Source organism: Palaemon carinicauda, chromosome 4 (assembly GCF_036898095.1).
Source record: "Palaemon carinicauda isolate YSFRI2023 chromosome 4, ASM3689809v2, whole genome shotgun sequence".
In the NCBI taxonomy this organism is placed as follows: domain Eukaryota; kingdom Metazoa; phylum Arthropoda; class Malacostraca; order Decapoda; family Palaemonidae; genus Palaemon; species Palaemon carinicauda.
The window spans coordinates 92350430-92373868 of NC_090728.1; the positions used below are offsets into that span (position 1 = coordinate 92350430).

General features: G+C 36.9%; 1 pseudogene; it reads left to right on the top strand.

Moving 5' to 3' along the window:
• The first annotated feature begins 11046 nt into the window (after window positions 1-11046).
• Window positions 11047-23439, top strand: part of LOC137639130 (uncharacterized) — a 16937-nt pseudogene continuing 4544 nt past the window's right edge.

Genomic DNA, 23439 nt, shown 5'->3' on the forward strand with positions numbered 1-23439 from the left:
CTCCTGTAAAGAGAAGAAATTTCCATGAGTATCAAGTGAACTATGTATCACTGGATATGCATAGTATAGCATAACAATTCATAAAGGAAAGACACACACTTGTGTTTCCCTCACAACCCATTGTTGCAGCCTTCCAGATAATAAAATAAAAAATGGTTTATCTCTTCTAGAGTAACCAATGCAAGGTTTCCAGAGGAAACAGGTGGAGCTCACACCTAAGCAATGATTTTAAAATCCTGGATAATAGACAGGGAAGAACTCAGCTTCCTATCTGAGGGCAACAGCAAAGGGGTGTGCAAGAAAACACAATAGTGTTAGAAGACACAGTGCTGTACCAAAACCCTTACTATAGTTTTCCTCTTACTGTATATGCTATACAGAAGAATACTAGTACAGTATAGGGGGATGTGTGCCGGCCTGCCTTTGCCGGCCGGCACACACCACAACTAGCTTTAAAGTATACTACTTAACAGCTATAGGGCGGCAGCACTCTGGTTCAAATGCCTGTGCCGGTCGGCAGCAACTGCCGGCCGGTAACAGCCAGTGTTGGCCGACAATGGCTGCCGGCCAGCAACTACACAAGGTAGTACCCAGCTGCCGGCCACACTCTTGGTGACCGGCAGACAAGGGCTGACATAAGCCGGCCGGCAAAGGTACAAGACCGATGCCAGCCGGCAGCAAAAGAACCAGAGGACTACACCTGCCCGGCTGCCGGCCTCATAGGCCGGCAGCCGGGACAGGTACAGCACTTAGAAGAAAAATAGAATGGATGCCGGGATAAGAGTGTACACAACCTCCAAGCCCGGCAACCGAAAGAGTGCATATAAGGAAGGGGAGAAACTAATTCAGGCTTCCTTGACCAATGCCGTCCGGCTCTGCCGGCAGGCATGGATGAGGGACCAAGAGAGGTCCGGGCAGCACTCGAAAACATAAGACCCTTGCCGGCCAGCAGCTCTACCGGCCGGCAAGGGGCTGAGTCAATTCCACATCCTAACCTATACTAGGTCCAGATGTAGAACGACGTACAGTACAGTAATGGCTCGGCCATTACGAAGAAAGAGGGGGAAGGGACAAGAGGGTCCTGCCAACCTTGCTTTAGTGACAGATCACCCGCAGCCAAGAAACTTATCTTAGCCTAAGGGAGATCTAAGGGGGAAGGCCAGCAATACTTGCCAGCTCCCAGAGCACCAAAGCAAGGAAGGCGTTGCTACTCCCAAGGGAAGAACTTATCCTCCCCCGAGAACAGCAACAAGGACTAGTCTGGTAGATCACAAAAGAAGGAATCATAACCACAGAAACCTTCGGTAGTGACCTAAGGGAGCTAAGCTCCCTTTGTCTGTGTTAGGTCAGCGAGGGGGACTCAGCCCCAAGCCAGACAACACAGACTCAGACTAAAAAACTCTGTTGTTCTGTCCCTCTTGAACCATAACTACAGGAACAGGAAGGTACAGTAACACCCTAGTATAGTTTTATCGAAAATAAATTCGGAAAAAACCACATAGGGATAAGCCTAAGGCTTAAACAGAGGGAAAGGGATTGCATACCTTCTCCGAAGAAAAGAAGCAACCGGGGAGTATGATAGGGTATACTAAGGCTCCATAAGCTACTAGCCTAGGCACCAAGAGAATCGATTACCTAAATCACCGAAACTCGCTCGTATACTATCTTGGAAATATTCCACACAGTCTAAAATGTATAAAATATAGCCTAAAGCTTCAATAAAATTTTAATTACACTCGGAAAAACCATAATCATACATGAAGTACTAGGACCAAACGACTAGGCTACATGGCCTAGCGTAGGCCAGAATGGCGAATACTTCGCCAAAAAATACTAAGCACGAAAGGAAATCCTATGTAATGCTAAATAGCTAAAATTTATTAAAGCAAAACAACCAGGAATGTCGCTCTGACTAAGTAAATTATACCTAGCGAGCGACAGCGTCCAAGACGCCTCTGGTAGGCTACGGCTCTTGTATCAAAGATTAATCCTATTAATCACTCAAAATTTTACCAAGAGCCTACATTTATACATAAAAGACACTATACTCAACTTATCAGAGGCCGACGAAGACGGAGAAGCCATGAAAAGCAGAATAAATCCAAGATTTGCGAGAAAAACTGGAAAAAACACCGAGTTGTTAAGCTACGCAAAAAGGAATACAGATGGCGCCAGGATTGGCGCCAGGCACGCATACGAATCGGAGGATAGGGAAGCCTTGGGAGCGGCTCCCCTTTTTCTTTCCCGAATTCGTATCTCGCCAATCACCTCCTACGAGACGAAATCTCTGTCCAGGATGTAGATTGCCATGTGGCGTGTCTAGAATACGTCCTCTGATATGTCGCGATATCCCTTTCACGAGGGATACTCGCTCCAGGAGTTAGAATTCTGGTACCTTAAGGTAAATTCTCTGGGAATATCGCCGTAGTTGTAATATACCCTAGGAAGCTACCCTATAGGAACTTCCATCAGGACGACATGGCTTGAGCCCAAAAATACATATATATATGTATATATATGTATATATACATATATATATATATATATATATATATATATATACACCATTGAAAAAAAACAGCTAATTCAAAATAATAATTTAGCTCCATGGTAATAATACATATGAAGTTATAGTCCAGATCTTCTGCAGTTGAAATATCTTTTTGGACTATTGATATTTGCCATCGTATTTCTAGAAACCTCTCCCTCTCTCTCTCTCTCTCTCTCTCTCTCTCTCTCTCTCTCTCTCTCTCTCTCTCTCTCTCTCTCTCTCTCTATATATATATATATATATATATATATATATATGTATATATATATATATATATAAATATGTATATATATATATATATACACACACACACATATATATATATATATATATATATATATACACACACACACATATATATATATATATATATATATATATATATATATATACATATATAGACACTATATATATATATATATATATATATATATATATACATAATATAATATTTAGCTAAAATCTATGTAATCTGCACTGACATTCACTATAACTAAATTCAAGTGTAACAGTTTCAAGAGGTAATTGATATCTCTTCATAGAAAACTAATTCAATGAACATTAATGTGTTATGATATGACTATAGTCTATATCTAGAAAAAAATATTCTACGGTCTTCCCCATTACTTTGACTTTTAAATATATATATATATATATATATATATATATATATATATATATATATTATATATATACATATATATATAGTATATATATAAATATATATATATATATATATATATATATATATATATATATATATTTATATATATGTATATATATTTATATGTATATATATAGTATATATATAAATATATTCTAGATATATATATATATATATATATATATATATACTATATATATACATATATATATATATGCATATATATATATATATATATATATATATATATATATATATATATTGGCAATTGATAGTATTAATCATTTTGTTATTATGATGGTGATGTTGAATGGCTACAACTGTATATTATTATTATTAATATTATTTTATCATTATTTCAAACTAAGCTATAACCCTAGTTAGAAAAAAACAAGATGCTTTAAGTCCAAGGGCTCCTACAAGGAAAAATAGCCCAGTGATTACAGGAAAAAAGGAAATAAACTACAAGAGATGTAATAAACAATTAAAATGAAATATCTTAAGAACATTAACAACATTAAACTAGATCTTTCATATACAAACCATAAAACTAAAAAAAGAAAAAAGAACAAATAACATAGAACAGAGTGTCCGAGTGTGCAATCAAGAAAAAGAACTCTAATCCATGACAGTGGACCATGGTACAAAGGCTATGGTACTACGCAAGACTGGAGAGCAATGGTTTGATTTTGGAGTGTCCTCCTCCTAGAAGAGCTGCTTACCATAGCTAAAGTCTTTTCTACCCTTACCAAGAGGAAAGTAGCCACTGAACAACTATAGTACAATAGTTAATTTCCTGAGCAAAGAAGAATTGTTTGGTAAGCTCAGTGTTGTCAGGTGTATGAGGATAGAGGAGAATGTGGAAAGAATAGGCCAGACTATTCGGTGTATATGTAGGTATAGACAAAATGAGCCGTAACCAGAAAAAGGTATCCAATATAGTGCTGTCTGGCCAGTCAAAGTACCCAATATCCCTAGCGGTAGTATTTCAATCTGCTCTTGTTTAGGAGTGAGTCTTACTTTAGCAGTCATTTAGAGAATATCGCTTCAAACCAGAGAATACGAGGAAAATGCTCATAAGAAAGTTCTCTCCTTTGCATGAAATATAACCATAATATATTTTCAAGGGTCATTTGCAGAGTTAAAGGAAATAGTATGCAGCTATTATGAGCCAATGTAATTTATCAATTGTTAACTCATGTATATCACTGGAAAGTACTTTAAATTAGCTTTCTTTTCATATATAACCCAAATATCAAATGAAAATAAACGAATCAAATGAAATTGATTTATCTTTCATGTTGTAAAGAAAACGTCGCATTTCTTACAATGAAAATAGTAATATTATATCGGCATTATTAAGTCAACTTAACTTTTTTCTTTGGAAAGACCATTCAGTTACCTTCTAAATTATATATATATATATATATATATATATATATATATATATATATATATATACACACACACAAACACACACACACACACGCACACACACAGACACACACACACACATATATATATATATATATATATATATATATATATATATATATATATATATATATATATATATGTGTGTGTGTGTGTGTTTCTTTTTTTAAATGCTTCTTCATTGTGACAGTTCTGTTATAGTTATATCAAATCCGAATTGATACATCACTTTTACAAATTTCAAAATTATATATAAATGGCAGAACTGGGTGTGAATGATATTCATTTGTTTACAGTTATCATGACTTTATTCACCACAAAACCACAAGTGCAGGTATTATTTGCTAATTCCAAATAATCTGACATACAGTTTCATTCATAAATGCGATTCAGTAAAATATATCATAACATAAGACATTAGTATCGATGACAGTCATTTCAACTTCGTATGTTCACCATAAAAAACAAAACTCTGTGTAGTCAGTCTGGAGATTGGAGCATATTTCTGAAAAGACACTTGACAAAAACAAATCTATTGATGATGTAATAGATCAGCATTTTCTATATTTAGAAAAAAAGAGACAAATGTTCTACGAAGTCAATATAAATGAGTTAAATCACTGCCATTCGAGGTCATCTTCCGAGTCATCTGAATGAGGCTGGTCAGCGCTTTTCATCAGCTCGTCTTCTTCGTCATCAGCCAACTCTGTAGCAAGAAATTCAGCAAGATTTTAAGGAACTTTGTCTCCGCAGTACCATTTGATTACATATTAGCTGCCGCGCTGTTCCAACCCATTTCCTTCTGGACTACAAGATGTGGGGACTGGTAGAACAGCTTCTTTTCTAAGTGGCACCAACATAGTTAGCCCTCTTGACTTCGTTGCTCAGTACTTTGCAATAGGGTGGCATGATACTTGGATCCATCTCCTTTATCCTGTCTAGTGGGTCCTTATCATTCAGAGGTGCATAGTTCTGATGGAACAAATCAAATTTGGCTCTGTCAATGTCGGTAATTCTTGATTATCATAAATAAAACAAACAAATGATTCGATGATGCAATATGTTTCCTGGATTATGCAGTTATCTGCGATACCCACCTACGGTTACGAGAACCTCACATTATCGTTCGGAAACGGTAAATTCAATTGGAAGTTTCTCGTTGCTGACGTCACAATGCCAATCCTCGGTACGGAGATCATTTCCACCTTCTGGTCGATGTCGCCCACCGACGATTGGTCAACGCAGACTCGTACTTGTCGACACCTCTTCAACCCGCCCCCTCTAACCTCTCCACATCAGCGCACCCACGGATGCCTACGCCCACCTCCTCACGTCGTACCCGGAAGTTTTCCGTCCAGAACTTCGCCAAACGCCCACGGTTCCTGCCAAGCACGGTATTTATCACCATATCAAGACGACGGGACCCCCAGTCTTCGCAAAATACAGACGTCTGGCACCGGAACGATTGGCAGCCGCCAAACAGACGTTCGCCGAAATGGAGGAAATGGGCCTTTGCCAAAAGGCCTCCAGCCCATGGTCGTCACCCTTACACATCGTTCTGAAGAAAGACGGCTCCCTCCGTCCGTGCGGGGATTACAGGCGCCTGAACATGCAAACAGAACCGGATCACTACCCCCTCCCAAATATTGCCGACGTGACCTCCTACCTGCACAAAGCGAAGGTTTTCTCTACGCTCGACCTCCTGAATGGGTATTATCAGGTGCCTATGAACCCAGAAGACATCCCCAAGACCGCCATCACCACTCCGTTTGGTACATACACCTTCAATTACTCCTGTTTTGGCCTTCGTAATGCTGGGGCAACGTTTCAACGTCTCATGGATGGCATCTTAGGGGACCTCCCTTTCTGTGTATGTTATGTGGACGACATACTTGTGTTCTCCTCCTCAAAAGAGGAACACCTCCGTCACCTGCGCATCGTGCTCGACCGCCTGCAACAAAACGGCCTTGTAGTCCGGTACGACAAGTGTACCTTTGGCGCCAACGAAGTGTCATTCTTAGGGCACCGTATCACTCCTGAAGGAGTCCATCCCCTCCCTGAGAAGGTAGCAGCCGTTCAGAACTTCCCCGCGCCCTCGACCGTCAAAGCTCTGCAGGAATTCTTGGGCATGATCAACTATTATCACCGTTTTTTGCCAGCCATTGCCGCCACTCTTGCTCCCCTCTACGCCTCCTGCAATGCAAAGAAGGCCCTATCAACTGCTGCAGCTCTCACTTTTCCTATCCCACACGCCCCTCTCCTTCTCTCCACCGATGCCAGCGACGTCGCTATTGGTGCAGTACTCGAGCAGGTGGTCAAAGGCTCGCCCCGCCCATTGGCCTTCTTCAGCAGAAAACTGTCCAAGGCAGAATCGGGTTATTCTACCTTCGATCAAGAATTGCTGGCGGTGCACTTGGCTGTCCGTCACTTTCGCCATTTCTTAGAAGGTACGCCCTTCGTCATTCGCACAGATCACATGCCTCTGGTGCACGCCTTCACTCGACAGTCTGACGCCTGGTCCGCCCGTCAACGCAGAAATCTCTCCGCCGTGGCTGAATACAATTGCACCCTCCAATACGTCCCTGGGAAAATGAATCCCGTTGTCGATGCTCTGTCAAGAAACACGTTGGCTGCCGTTCAACTGGGATTGGACTACAACGCCCTGGCTGAAGCCCAACGACAGGATCCAGAATATCAAGATTGTAGGACATCCTGCACGTCCCTCCGTTGGGAAGACTTTCCCCTCGAAGACTCCAACACCACCCTCCTCTTTGACGTCAGTACTGGTAGACCGCGACCTTGGATTCCTGCTCCCATGCGCCGACAGGTGTTTGATTTCATTCACGGCCTTTCACATCCCTCGTGCCGTTCTACTGCACAGCTGCTGAAGGCAAAGTTCATTTGGCACGGCATTTCTAAGGATGCTAAGGATTGGGTCCGCGCCTGTACTTCTTGCCAAACTTCCAAAGTATATCGACACACGGATTCAGGAGTGGGCACCTTTCCTCAACCTCAATGTCGTTTCGCACACATTCACGTCGACGTTGTAGGCCCCCTACCCACATCACAAGGACATCGTTACCTGTTTACCATCATCGACCGCTCCACTCGTTGGCCTGAAGCCATTCCCATGGAAACTGCAACGTCCGCCTCATGTACATCTGCCTTACTCTCTGGATGGATTTCAAGATTCGGTATCCCTGAGCATATTACTTCTGACAGGGGAACCACTTTCACCTCTCAATTGTGGACGTCATTAGTGAATCTCCTGGGCATCACCCTACATCAGACAACGGCCTACAACCCCGCTGCCAATGGAATGGTTGAACGTTTTCATCGCACCCTCAAAGCAGCTTTGATTTCCCTCTGCAAGGATTACAACTGGTTTACTCAGCTTCCCTGGGTCCTCCTGGTCCTCCTGAGTCTAAGGACCACTCCTAAAGCCGCCCTCGACGTCTCTACAGCTGAAATGGTGTATGGCGACCCGTTGGTCGTCCCTGCCGAATTTTTTCCTTCTACAACATCCTCCGACGATCTCCAGCGCATACGTCACGTCGTGGGAAAATTTACTCTGTGCCGCCAGACTTACAAGCCCCCAGCGAAGCATCACATACCAACGGACTTGCACTCTGCAACGCACGTCTTCCTGCGCAATGACACTAGCAAGCCACCACTAATGCCCCCTTCCACAGGCCCTTTCTGACGCAGTCCGAAAGCATTCCTACTAAACATTCGGGGCAAAGAAGACTGGGTCTCCATTGATCGTCTAAAACCTGCTTATCTTCTGCCAAATGACCCGCCTACAGTTCGCCTCTCTAGATCAGGGCGCCCTATTTAACATGTACAGTATGTCATTTTTAGGGGGGGGGGCATGTACCAACCGTGTGTCACACAATTGTACATAATTATTTTGTATATATTATGCTTGTATCTGCGCTCTTCCCTCGCACTAAAAAGAACCTGTATGATCATGTCTCCGGTTTTGCTCTGTAATATTGTCTGTCTCTCGAACATATTATGCCCTGTTGCCTTGAGGTTTTGTATATAAAGGAGAGTGTTCCTTATTAAATAACTCAGTTGATTGCATCCTGCATTTGAGTTCACAACCCTCTCTCACCCCGTCACAAAAGCCTGTCTTTGCTCAGGCCCATTATCCTTCAAGACCTTCAGCACACCATCTATCCAAACTCTTTTACGTCTGATCTTGCATCTGAAAGCCCTTCCGTAGGAACCTTCTCCAAGGAGTCTTTCTGTCCTGATATCACTCCGCTTCAGCCTTCTGTGAGGGTCACTTACGGGTTCCAGCTTCTGCTTCTTTGGGGACATCCCTGACTGTTCATCCGTTCGCTTCCTCTTCTTACCAGCCTTAGAGATTCCTACTTCCGGTTTCTCTCGGCGCCAAGTATTCTTTTCTTCGGGGGGTTCCCTCTTGGATGATCACCACCCACATGTTTCCTCTTCAGAGTCTTAGGCATCCTTGCTTCTATTTGAGAACTAGGTCCGCCAAACTTACCTTATGCACAAAGGACCTTCTAAGATTTACCTGCAGTTCTCAATGAACGTGGTGACCGAATCCCTATCTTTATATACCCTAGGTTGAGATATTTCTCCGATTTTTCAATTTTTCATATTTCAAATTCATTTTTTCAAATTCCCACGCTTCTGCAGACTTTATGAATCTTTCGGAACCGAAAGTCTTCAGAAACAATCCTTCACCAATTCCATCTTCAAGAAACCAATATTGATTCTCGCTCTTTCGAGTTCCTGACAATCCTCCGGAGATAATCTAGGAATACGTGGATACTTCTATTCCTTGAAACCTTTTTTCGTCCTTTTCACTCGAAATAAACAAGAATTATGCATTACAAATGAGATAATTTACAACTAACTATGCAATTATAAATGAGAGAGAGAGAGAGAGAGAGAGAGAGAGAGAGAGAGAGAGAGAGAGAGAGAGAGAGAGAGAGAGAGAGAGAGAGAGATATCTGGAATGCTTCGGCAATATGTTACGCAGACATATCTAAACAAGCAATTAACATACACAGCATAAACGCTTCCAGCATTTCAAAATAAAATCAAAGATGTTAAATTCTTAAATATCATAAGAAGAGCAGCGCACTAGACATGACTCCATCAAGTTTCGTTATATATACACACATGTGTATATATATATAAATATGTGTGTATATATATATATATATATATATATATATATGTATAGGCCTATATATATATATATATATATATATATATATATACAGTATATATATATATATATATATATATATATATATATATATATATATATATATATATATATATATATATATATATATATATATATATATATACACACACACACACACATATATATATATATATATATATATATATATATACATGTGTGTATATACATATATATAAATGTATATATATATATATATATATATATATATATATATATATATACACATGTAGTTCAATGGTTAGGACTCTATTTTCTTCAGAATGAGGTCCAGCGCTCAACCTTTCTTGATAGAAGTAAAATATGAATGTTGAATGTGAACGAAGAATAAAAGATTGAGGCGTCACGGTTAATATTTTGGATGGTGTATGTTGTGTAAGAAAAAGTGATAAGGTGAAATATATGAAGTTGCTCAGAAGTGATGAAAAGGTTAGCGTAAGTGAAATAAATAACGGATAAGAGTATTTAGAGGTATTAGGTAAAGTATGAAATTGGATGACAATAAGTTAGTTGACAGTCTTTTATTTCACAGAGGCTTGGATATATGGCGAGGAAAAAACGTGTTTGAAAGGCAGGAACTCGACAACCTGGAACTACACGCTACTGATATGCCATCTATGTATGTATATGCATAAAGCGACCACTCTTATGGAAGTTTTAATGCCCAGGGTTTCATTCATGATTAAGCAATTAAGGAGTAATGTGGCAGTAACCTTTGTTTTCCTTACTTATGCTCTATGAAGTAAAAGTTAAGAAGTTTGATTATTAGATGGAAGAAGGGAAGCGGAATGCAGATATAGAGGAAATATAAAGATTGAACTGCAAACTCTCTTTTATTACTATTATCACTAATTATATTATTATTGTTGTCTTTTAAATTACGCAAATTGCCAGTTGTCGCTTACAAAACCTCGTTACAAAGATGACATAAACATTGAAAGAAGTAAGTTTTTGTTTTTGGAGCCCTTGGGCTTATAGCATCCAGCTTTTCCAATAAGGGTTGTGGCTTAGCTAATAATAATAATAATAATAATAATAATAATAATAATAATAATAATAATAATAATAATAATAATAATAGAACTGTGCGCATGCGCGTTCCTTCTGAAGAATTACGAACCGAGAAGCAGTAAGAGGTCGCTCGTGAGTCACGAAACCTTAGGTCAGCCAGTCAGTGCTTAGCGATTGTCGAAGTTGGAGTGCAATTTCTCTCTGAGTTTCTTTGCTAACTGGTCAGTGTTTTCTTCTAGCTCGGTGAGTATAACGCAAAATAATGTTCTGTTCTTTATCACAATAATCATGCAGACATTGTTCGATCGTTTTGTTACCAGCAATCTGTTGAATAATTACTTTTTTTTTTACCAAGAACGGCAATTTCTTTCTACGAGTTTTGACGCAATAAAGAATTTTCAATATTACCAGCACGGATTATAGCGCATTAACATTACATTGGCACTAGCGCTAAACACGGAAACATTCATTATTGTTCCTTCGTTAATCCTTATTACTTATTAGTTTAATCCGACCTGGCGCAAAAACAAGATATAAGATCGAAAAGGTAAAGGAAAGGCAAAAGGAAAAGAAAAAAGTGCCGTGGTAGACGGAAGTTGCAATAACTGGTCATCGGTTTAATCAAGAGAATTTAGCTTCCATGCGCTGTGGAAGGCATCGAGTGACCTCTGCGATTTATGACAAAGACAATCGTGCTTTAATGGCACCTCACCCCCCCCTCTCTCTCTCTCTCTCTCTCTCTCTCTCTCTCTCTCTCTCTCTCTCTCTCTAATAATGTGGTTTGCTATTGTTATAGATTATCCGAATCAGTGCATGGCAGAGGACTTTTACAGCACCGTGGACGCGTTGAATGCTGTTTAATGATAATGATATGAAATTGTAAGATTGAGGTTTTTAACACTTTTCCGAATACCTATCTTTTGAAATGAAGGTAAATTTGAATTTCCCTCAGCTGTGACAATGGTATATTTAAATGAAAAGTAAAGGATATTCTTAATACCCTCAGCTAAAGTTCGTATTTTCCAGAGTACAGTGTTTGCAGTTCGAGGTTCGTTCTTAAAACAACGTCCAGAATTGATGTAACGAACTCGTGAGAATTGGTTGGAATTTACATGTCCCTTCCATGAAATAAGAAGAAGTTCTTTCTCTTTCTATATTTCTCTGCCAATTTTCCCGGTATAATAATAAAATGTGTTATATGAGTAGATTATAAAGACGTAGTTACATGGCATGTGGAAGAATGAGTCGTGATAAACTGAAATTTAAAACCAATTAGGAAATTTCATTATTGCTTTTCAATTTCATATACAGCAATGTACTAATGCATTTTTCCAGTGGTATGGATTCTTAGTATTATACCAATATTTTGATAAGTGGACACCCTATAATATAATTATATACTTTTCTTGAATAATGTTGAATCAAACTCTAAGCTTTTTTGTATATAACTTCATTATCATATTCCTTTTAATCCTGTTATATGTCATCGGGAAGCGTCTACGATGTTATGACGAAGGCTGTTATCTGAGGTTTCAATTATATCTTTATCTTGATTTCTGTTTCTTTTTCCCACTTTGCTGTGCAATCTCTCTTGATGTTTTCCTTTACAGAGTTACTTAGGCACTGATTGGCCTCACAGAACCCCAACGCTTATATAGCCCAAATTCATGAATCAAATCTTTTGGACTACGTAACCGTATCCACTGACCTTTTGCCATAGTTTCCTTGCTCGAGGGGACGTCCTATCAATCTTCCCTCTCTTGTGCCATATTCCTCTTAGATTCTTTTCCTGCGGCACTTTGAACAGGTTAATTTGAGGTTGAATTTAGTTCGGTGGACTGGTTAGAGAATGCGATCCTTTTCACAGTTCTTTCCTATGCTTGGCTTTTATCCCTTTACATTTAATTATATCAATATCAGTTTCTTCCCCTTGATATTTAAAGTCATGTTTACTCATTAGATTTTCATAGTTTTATATAATCTTTACACTTGTATTAGCCGTCCTATTTTCTCTTAAAAATAGTTAATAGTCAATATGATTACTTTATATTTATAAATCATCTTACTCATAAATCTTTTAATTTCATCGCTAGATCTATAATAATTGATTACATTCATCAAAATATACTTGTTTCAGAAGATCAATAACGACTAATAAAAAGTTATTCAAGACGATTACGAAATCTTAAGATATTTCTGCTATAGGGTTATTGGGTCCTTTGGATGGCCAGATAGTTCTACATTATATCCCTCTCTGGTTACGTCTCATTTTCCTTTGCTTATACATACACTGATCGGTCTGGCCTATTCTCTACACACTCCCCTCTTTCATTAGATAACTAAAAACTCTAACATAACTTAAAAATCCTTTTTTTCACTCAAGGGGTTAACACTGTAATTGTTCATTGGCTCCTTTCCACCGGGTAATGGTAGAATAGACCCTTAAGTTATGGTAAGCAGCTAAAATCAAACTATTGATCTCTAATCTTTGGTAATGCCATAGCCTCTGCACCATGGTCTTCCACTCTCTTGGGTTAGAGTTCTCTTGCTTGAGAGTACACTATTCTATCTTATTTCTCTTAATCTTGTTTGTCTTTTTTTTTTCTTTTCATAGTTTATATATGAAAGATCTACTGATAATAATAATAATTTTAACCGAAAACTTAAAGTAGCTGTTGCCTACACGGAAATTCATCCACTGAACACTTTAATCAGAGATTTATAACATTTGCTCATATATGAGAATGTGAAGATTCCTTATTATTCTTTAAAATGTTTATACCATAATCTTTGACTTTATAAAAATGAAAATGACGGTTAGTGAAAATGAAATGAATAGAACATGAAGACGGAGTACATCTATTTTGTGTGGTAGTTTCCGTATTAACCGTCGAAGATCACATCCTATAGCCAGCGATACTCGAATTAATAGTTAGGTGTTTTTAGAAAGTAGTTCTCCAGACCATCGACAATTCCTGAGCTTTATTTGATGGATTGGATTGTGCTTCAGTGTGATCAGAGTCACGACTGAGATGGTGTTTCCACGTGTTGAGGATGGATGGGGGGCGGGGGGAGGGGAGAAGGATTAGGAGAATGGGTGGAAGATCGAGAGAGAGGTAGAGAATTAGATGGCGGGATAAGTTGAAGGATGATATGGAGAGAAGAGGGTGTCTTTGATAGAAGACATTGGAGAGGGCGCATCAGGTAACCGATCCTTTAATGTAGGGGTAACGATGGGAAAGAAGATTGTGTATGTCCCGTTGCTGGGGCATGTTATTATTATTATTATTATTATTATTATTATTATTATTATTACCTGCTAAGCCACAGCCCTAGTTGGAAAAGCGGGATGCTATAAGCTCAAGGGCTCCAACAGGGAAAATAGCCCAGTGAGGGAAGGAAACAAGCAAAAATAAAATATATTAAGAACAGTAACAGCATTCAAATAAATATTTCCTATATAAACTATAGAAACTTTAACAAAACAAGAGGAAGAGAAATTAGATAGAATAGTGTGCTCGAGTGTACCCTCAAGCAAGAGAACTCTAACCCAAGACAGTGGAAGACCATGATACAGAGGTTATGGCACTACCCAAGACTAGAGAGCAATGATTTGATCTTGGAGTGTCCTTCTAGAAGAGCTGCTTACCATAGCTAAAGAGTCTCTTCTACCCTTACCCAAAAAAAGCCACATTGAGACATCCAGTACTGTACTGATAGAGATACACCATAATATAAGCTAACATAAGATTCTGCGCCCCAGCCTTTCCCCAGCCCAAGGTCTATATATACCAGGTCAGCCAACGCGCAGCTTAAGCTGTGAATCACCCATACTGTGACGTCAAGCTTCCCCGTCTCACACACGTGGGTAAATAAAACAAAGGACCGTTGCCTTAGTTAGCTACCTATAGAGGTAACGTAAACAATAGGATACGCTGTGTCCATTATCATTTTATTCATTCATTCATTCTGTCACTAATAATGCCAAGTAACTGCACAGTATTTGGCTGTTATAATGGACATGATAAAACTAAAAACTCAAACATAAAATACCATCGCTTTCCAAAAGAAAAACCATACATAGACCAGTGGATACATGTTGCCGTTCAGACAGAATTAACGTTGTGAATGCTACTGTTTGCTCGATTCATTTTAAACCAGAAAGAGAAGTTTTTGTTCTCTCAGATGTTCCACATTTAATTAAATTAGTTAGAAATAATTTTATTGACTCCGGTTTTTTCCTCAAGACTGGAGAGTGTATTTCAGATGACGGCATACGGGAAATGCTTAATAAAACCTAAAAAGAATATAGGCTTGCATATAAGATTAATGAAATGCATTCAACTGTAACAGGTCAACAAGACAGCGCGTTAAATTAGCAGTTCAATTACCGTCTAGGTTATGTGCCAACTCATTAAAATATTTATGGGAAAAGGGACTGTTGGAGTGTCAAAACTGGAATCAAACATCTGATTTTATTCTTTTAATAAATGATTGGTTCGACATAATGAATTCTTTCTCCATATATGGAGAGTTTGGTAAAAGCAATGCTTTTGGTATTGATGTAGAAAAACAAAGAGGTACACTGCTCAAGGTAATCGAGGTAATGAATACTATGAGAGTTAAAAATCCTAATACAAAAAGTCTTTTCAAGTTTCAGAAAGGAATAATTTTATCATGTAAATCTACCATTGCTTTGTTTGATATGTTAAAAGGCTCTGATAGTATTGACTACCTACTTACACAAAGACTAAATCAAGATTGCCTTGAACATTTCTTTGGGTGTATAAGGAAAATGGATGGGCACTATGATCATCCTCATGCTGTGAACTTTAAATTTCGGCTAAAAAAATGTTACTAGGAAAGGAAATTAAAATATTAAGTGAAAAGTGTAATATCACCACTGTTGAAAAATCTCATGAATCAGCCAAAGACGATGAATCTATCACGAAAGAAAGGGACTTAGCGTTAGAAATATGCCTAACAACGCAGATATTCAGAAATTTAGATTTTTATTTAGAGAAAGATGCTTTAGACGAGGAATAAGACCTTTTGAGAGCAAATAAAGAAATAAAGAAAGATATTGGGGGAGTAATTGAGGAAGAAGCTCTTAAATACATTGGTGAATATATTGTAAAGAAATTTTTTGTAAAATATCCAGAGTTAGGAAATAAGACTGAAGAAGTGCTAAAGAATGATACTTGGATAGCTTGTGTTAATCAGGGGGAATTACATGCACCTTCTAGTCAGTTTTTTCACAGTTAATAATGCGGGAGATTTTTAATGCTGTACACGGGGAAGCTCTCATGGAAGGAAAAAATTGTTTTAAAAAGCTTTATTTAGAATTAAAACAGTCTGGTATTGAAGCTCCTGACGATGTTATTGCTTTTTTTGTTAAGATATCGGTATATTTTCGAATGCGATATCTTAAAAATTAGATAAAGTATAGAAAACCTCATTGACTGTGTGATAGATCTACGTTCTTAATGGGTCTCGCCAACACTAAGCCCCCTCAGATGACGTAGGTGCGCAGAAGAGGCTTAAAATCGGTACGCTGTCTGGCTGACCTGGTATATCTGGACCGTGCCCCAGCCTAACCTCATCTTTGGTGCCGTAAACTATACAATACATTTTTGACATTTAGTCAAGTATTTTCTCTCAAATGGATTGTACAACTATTCTGTAGTCTGCATTCTAAACAAATAGAATACTTCGGTAGGCAACAATATCTCATTCGAAAGGTAACATTTTAAAGCGGATAATTCATATATTTCAGTATCATTAATACTGAAGAAATTTATATCCCCAGTTACGTCTTAAGACTAGTTTATTCATGGCTTAATACACTAATACTGATACTTTATTTCTTCATCGATGTCTTGTCATAAACTATTAGGACGTACAAATCAGATGAAACTCTTGAATAAATGTGCAATTATTCGCTGTAACTCACATAAAAACACAAGATGTGTCAGGAACACCAAATGGGCCCGACTAACTGTATTTCTTAATGGCATGCTAAAGTTGTGGCCACTACACTTGTGTATTATTAGAATATACATAAAATATGGACATGCTGACAGAAAATGTATCTACTGCTAACACGACAAAATAATAAGGGGCTTACGAGTTGGATTTGACAACACAAAATGCAGACTACGTGTGATTTGCTTACCACTAAAACTTTATTCAAATTTTCCTTAAAGAATTTGTCTTTTTTTTTGCAGCCTTGTGTTACACAGCGTCCAAAGCAATTCTAATTAAAGAAGAAATATAATGAGAATACTACGCACCAATCGAATTTACGCGGTTCCGGTGTGCAAAAGTTATTGGCAGAGATGGCTCAGAAGGCCACCTTTGAGTATGAAAACATAAGTCTGATCCACTGCAGCAACAAATAAAACATTTCACCGAAACAAATTGTAGGATAAAATTTCGTACACCTATGAAAATTTCCTCCTTGGACTGCATATATATATATATATATATATATATATATATATATATATATATATATATATATATATATATGTGTGTGTGTGTGTGTGTGTGTGTATATATATATATATATATATATATATATATATATATATATATATATATATATATATGTATGTATATATATAAATCACGCATAGTTGAGGTGGTACTCGTCAAGAGACCCTTATGGATCACATGAAATCGATACAATTACAGTGTTTCTTTGATCATATATTTTGAATTCATACGAAAAACATTCCGTCCCTGTAGACAATAAATTAAGATTTTATTGAGAATAGAAAAATACGTACTTACTTATTAGCAACGAGGCGCTTCATTTGATTCAGCACACCTCCTGCAGTCCTTTGGAAGAAGAAGGATGGGTTCCATTGTAACTTGACTTGATTAGTAACCGTGTGGTGATAGCTGTATTCACATGAAAGAAATGACAACTTGGATTCTAAATTACAATTGATAATTCTTAACGCGAATGCTTCAATATGTTGTCATTTTATGAAAAACAATCCTGCACGCGTTGAATTAGTGAAATCTGACAATGAGTTGGGTGAAACGAAACCACTTGCTGTCATGAAAGTCGATATGTGCAGATTCTTTGGAACATTTCATTACTCTTTATACCAGGTATTTGGGTGCATATTTTTTTCATGAAAATTACGGCTACAAAATAAAAAAGAAAAAATGCGAACAGATTACTTACAAATTATGCATAAATTTAGTTTTTAGACTTGAATCATACAAACAGGCTACCATCAGTGAGCTTGATGTTGGCTGAGATTGTCATTGTTGCCTCGAAGATCAAGAGGTAAATGATTCCATCCAACCTGAGCAAGGGTCCCTCCAAGCGGAATTCTAAGCAACGCTGATCAAAGGTTTCTTCCATTGCGTAAAGGTTACATTCCTCGCTCCACAAACGAACAGGGATCTGGGGAGGGAAATTTATTTGAATGCCACTAGCATTGATTCACAGTATCCCCCAGTTGTCAACATAATCATGGACTGATTTATTTATTTATTTTTTTGTTTTTTGTTTTTTACAAAGGTCTAATAGAAGCTGTTCTAACTTCCATGTTAAACATACTTGATGATTCTTATGAGAAAATTTTCGATTTTACCTAAACAAAAATTAATGTTCTGAAATTATAAAGTATATATTCGAATTTAAATAAAGCTGTTATCTCTCTCTCTCTCTCTCTCTCTCTCTCTCTCTCTCTCTCTCTCTCTCTCTCTCTCTCTCTGTAAAAAGTCGTCTGGATGTTGTCTGATTGCATGCTAACCTTGTTACTTAACAACAGTCAAAATATGTTGAAATACTTCATCTTTTGGTGAATAAAGAATGAGCTATTTTTATCTTGTAATCTTTCTTATCTTTTGTATCTTACTGATGTCATTGGAAGTCATAAAATGTCTTTCTCCAGGATTAACACAATTACCAGTTTTCTATATTCCTCGGTGACCTACTTATATTTGTCTTTTTTACATAATCGATCTCTTTGTACTTCATACAAAGACACAAATTGCTCCTTCGCTTCCGCATTATAACATCGTTTTTCTTTTTCTTTACCATTTTTATTCATCTCGTCAAATCTCTGGAGCTCTGCTGCCCTTTTCCAGCGATGGAATATCTAAATTTTGTATTCATTCATCTATTTGCTTATTCATTCATTTGTTTTTTCTTGATTATTTGTCTGGTAATTTGTTCATTAATATTTGCTTTTTTCAGTCATTTAATTCGTATGTCTATTACTCGATTTACTATATTTCATTAATAATGCCTTTGCAAATACAGCATTTATATCAATGACTAAAACTTGAAACTTGGGTAAAGGCAGAAGTCAAAATTCTCGAGATAGAGGGAACTTTCAGTAAACCATCTCAATTTCACAACTCGTCAAACAATAGAGAAAATTCACATTAGTCTCTTCAGTTTCGCTTTTATAAAATCCTGAAACAGAAACAATATTCATATATCAATTCACGTATATTTGTGCTTATTTTAAGAAAGAAAAAAGTAAAGGAGGAAACGTCAGAATAAGAGCGCTTTTAGAGAAATGGGAAAAGCAGAGAGAGAGATTTCCAACAATTATGGATTCGGTGTCAATGTTGGCACGCCATGGCCACTTGAACTTCCTGGCGATGCAATTAATTTACTGCAGTCTCGATTTGTCCAGTTTGCAAACTTCCTTTCTTATCTCTAAAAGAGGATTAAAACAATGTGCGTGCAAATGCGTAAATGAGAAGGTATGTTAATGCACTGTACCTTTTTTTTCCTCTTTTTATCAAGTAATCCTGGAGAATTATGAAGGATAATTTTTAAGAAGCTGAACTTCCTGTACTTTGAAGAAGAGACAAAGCATGTAAGAGATTTACTAACATAAAGTATTTTAGAAAAGACCAATTGCCTACATCTAAAGAATTTTGTATCGCGATGAATATATTGGAACACTGCGTAAAATTAACCTCACTTCGTTTTAGATACAACTTGCATTTTTCGTTTACAATATTGCCTACTGTCTAAAACGGCAATGACCAAGAAAATGAATTGGCTATTTGGAGTATTTCCTGTGTGCGTTTGTTGCAAATAAAAGGAATATCCTGTGAAGTTGATTTAAATGACCAAGGATGGCGAGCCAATGAAATTAAAGAGACGCATTGCTTCACTCAAAGAATAACATTTTTGTTTCATATTGCTCTTTTGATTTTATTATTTTGCGTGAGAGAGAGAGAGAGAGAGAGAGAGAGAGAGAGAGAGAGAGAGAGAGAGAGAGAGAGAGCTATGAAAGGTAAAATGAATTTACCCTCATATTCATAACCATCTACTTGTTAGCAGATTTTGATACTGGACGTCTATTGTCATATTCTTTTAAAACCTGACCTCGATATTTAAGCGTTAACAGTTCTATCTTATATCTTAACATATTACTACCACCTCGTCTTTATATAATGGCTAGTGTACGCGACCCGTCAAATTTGATGACTAGATATTTACATATATATGCACATACACGTGCGCTCATTCCACTACACCAAGGTATGACTGCAATCTCTCTCTTACACTCCCCTACCCCAGGGGTGGCGAGAACTGAGCGTGACCGAATATATATAAATTTATACACACACACACACACACACACACACACACACATATATATATATATATATATATATATATATATATATATATATATATATATATATATATATATATATGTATATATATATATATATATATATATATATATATATATATATATATATATATATATATATACAGTATATAAGTGTGTGTATTCATATATAAACCAGAAAGTTACTCTTTATTATATAGGGGAGATAACTTCATCTTTGATTTAGAATTACTGTTTCCTAACATTATGCCAAAACAGATTTGTACAGAACTATATTTTTTGTGCTGATATTCATCACTTTTATTTTGGATTTTCCTTCTGGGATCGGCTGTTCACTTGTTGTGTTACTAGACTTTCTGTTTTGACACATTACAACCTTCCTAATTCTCGTAAAATAAATTTTTGAACCCAATATCTCTCTATATTCATTTCATTTTAATGACATAATAATGTTCTATTATTTCACTATTCCAAATTGGAACCTATTTTCACCTCATCACCTTTGACATCATGACCCGATTTCTGCTGCTCGAGTGAAAATCAATAGATTTGGATGAAAGGTGAATGTCGAGTTAGGAATCATATGATAAGAAAGAGAAGAAGTAAATCCACATTCTTCTCAAAGATTAATTTGCCTTCGTCTGATAAGGTATCAACAATAAAGATTTTAGACGCAGTTTTTGTGTGATATTTCCTGTTGTAGAAAGATAGGAACTAGAATAGAAACAGTAGATATGTTTGAAATGGTAGTGATAAGAATGATGTAGTTTGGTTATATTTAATTAACTGATTTGTTGAAATTAAATGTTCTCTCTCAATATATGAAATACAGTAAGTAACATAAACAATAATTCATCTTGTTTAATTTATTCCTTGTGGCCATTATACGAATACAAATTCACACAATAAAGAGACTTATTTGTTTGCAGGTTGGCTCCGCAAAAATCGTCTTTTTGGCCAAAGCTACTTTAGTGCCATGAGCACTATTTCATAGAGAAGAAATTCATATCATGGAACCAGCATCTTACGAGGTGAGAAATTTCCATATTTTTTTTTTTATCTACCAAGAGGTGAATGATTTCAAAATAAAAAGGTACAGACAACTCAAACAAAATCTGTTGTGAAGACTCATACTTGATAACAATATACAGTAACTCAATGACCTTAATAATCACTATTGATTTTGCTCCTTATTTTCACTAAAGACTTTCATTGTTGCTCAGATATCCTTGAGATGCCAGAAATAAAATAAAGAAATTGACGGAAAAATTTAATGTCCTGTAAGCGTGTTATGTGTCTATCAAATTTTTGAGCAACATAGCAATGATTGACTGTACGTCAATACTCGACTATAACCATTTATCTTACTGTGTTAAAAATGCTGATTTCTGTTGCAAAGGACTGATAAGTCGTTGTTATTTATAGCTTTCATAAAGACTTACAGCGTTTAAAGTACCTGAGAAAGACTTCGTAACTTGTGTCACAACTAATCTGTAGAGGGTGTGAATGTTTAGAATATTTTCTAAATATCTACAAAAATAGATTCGCTTTGTATTGGAAATCAAAAGGAATTATTATAAAATACTCGACAGGACTGTCAACCAATCAGATCCAAGATATGATCGCATTAAAGCAAAATTTGATCTTCCAACAACGTTCAAGAATCAAAGTTTAAACTATCTTCAGAGGATATGTTTAGCTATAGCTCATAAACTGTTTGAATATGACACATCAATAATATAGTTACTAGTGCCTTTCATACTTGCGCCTCAAGAACTAATAAGCGCTACTCCTTTTGTAGAACTTCAGTACTCTTATGCAAAGTACCCCATTGTTGCATTGCCCAGTACCAACCAAAAGGCTTTCATTCCTTTCCCTCTGAAACGGTCTTCTTGCCAGTACCATTGATACTCAATTTTAGATGATAAACTATTTTAAAGATTTTAGCAAATTCACTTTTGTTTTTCAGACATATTGTTTCAGTGTACATATGTCGTCTTTTGACTAAGTTATTTTATTTATTCGTTTTTTTTTTTCGTTTCATATTTGAGATTCTTGTTCTGAAAAAGCTTGCTGATGAAGTTAATGACCGTCAAGCCTGTGTGCTTACTTTTATTAAATATTGATATTTCTAAATGCATGAGTCCTCATCAGTTTTGTTATATTCAACAACTTGCATGTACTGTGTTTTGGAGCAACGTGGTACTTTACCAAGTCTTTGTTTGTCATTTGACCTGGCCAATAACCGAACATTTGAACTATTCCACAGATTCCAATCGTAGTGATGTCTGTTAAGATGCAACCCTGGGATCGGCTGTACACTTCACCAACTCGCTCCTCGGCAGCCAGAGCTCAGGCTGTACCCAGCACCTACACGACTTCCCCTTCAGGAGAGAGGAAAGCGCTCGACAGCCTGGAGTGAACTCTGAGGTCCGAGTATGACCACCAAAAAGACTTGTTTGTCAACAAATCGGAGGCAATGAGAAGACCAGGGTTAGTAATGATGGGTAAGAAAGAAGTACTATACTTAATCTGGTTTCTGATATGGCCTGTGACGAATTGGTGTGGAAATTTAAATAATACTTTAGCAACTACTGGAAAATATCAGAAATTTGTTCTGAGTATCTGTTAGGCTATCAGTAAGCTCTTTCTTTGAATCATTCTCTTCCTTATCTAATCTTCATAAGGAGAATCTACAAATTAGTCTTATGGGAAAATCTAGATACGGCTAGAAGATCATTTGCTCTTAACTAAATTTTTCTTTTTATTTCATCAAAAATCATATTCTGTTAACAGTCCGATTCACAAAATTTCTTATAACTCAATCTATATCTAACTGTTTTCTCCACCTCCCATCTACCATTTGAATGCAATCTTGAATTGGTATTTCTTGATATATCAGCTGTAT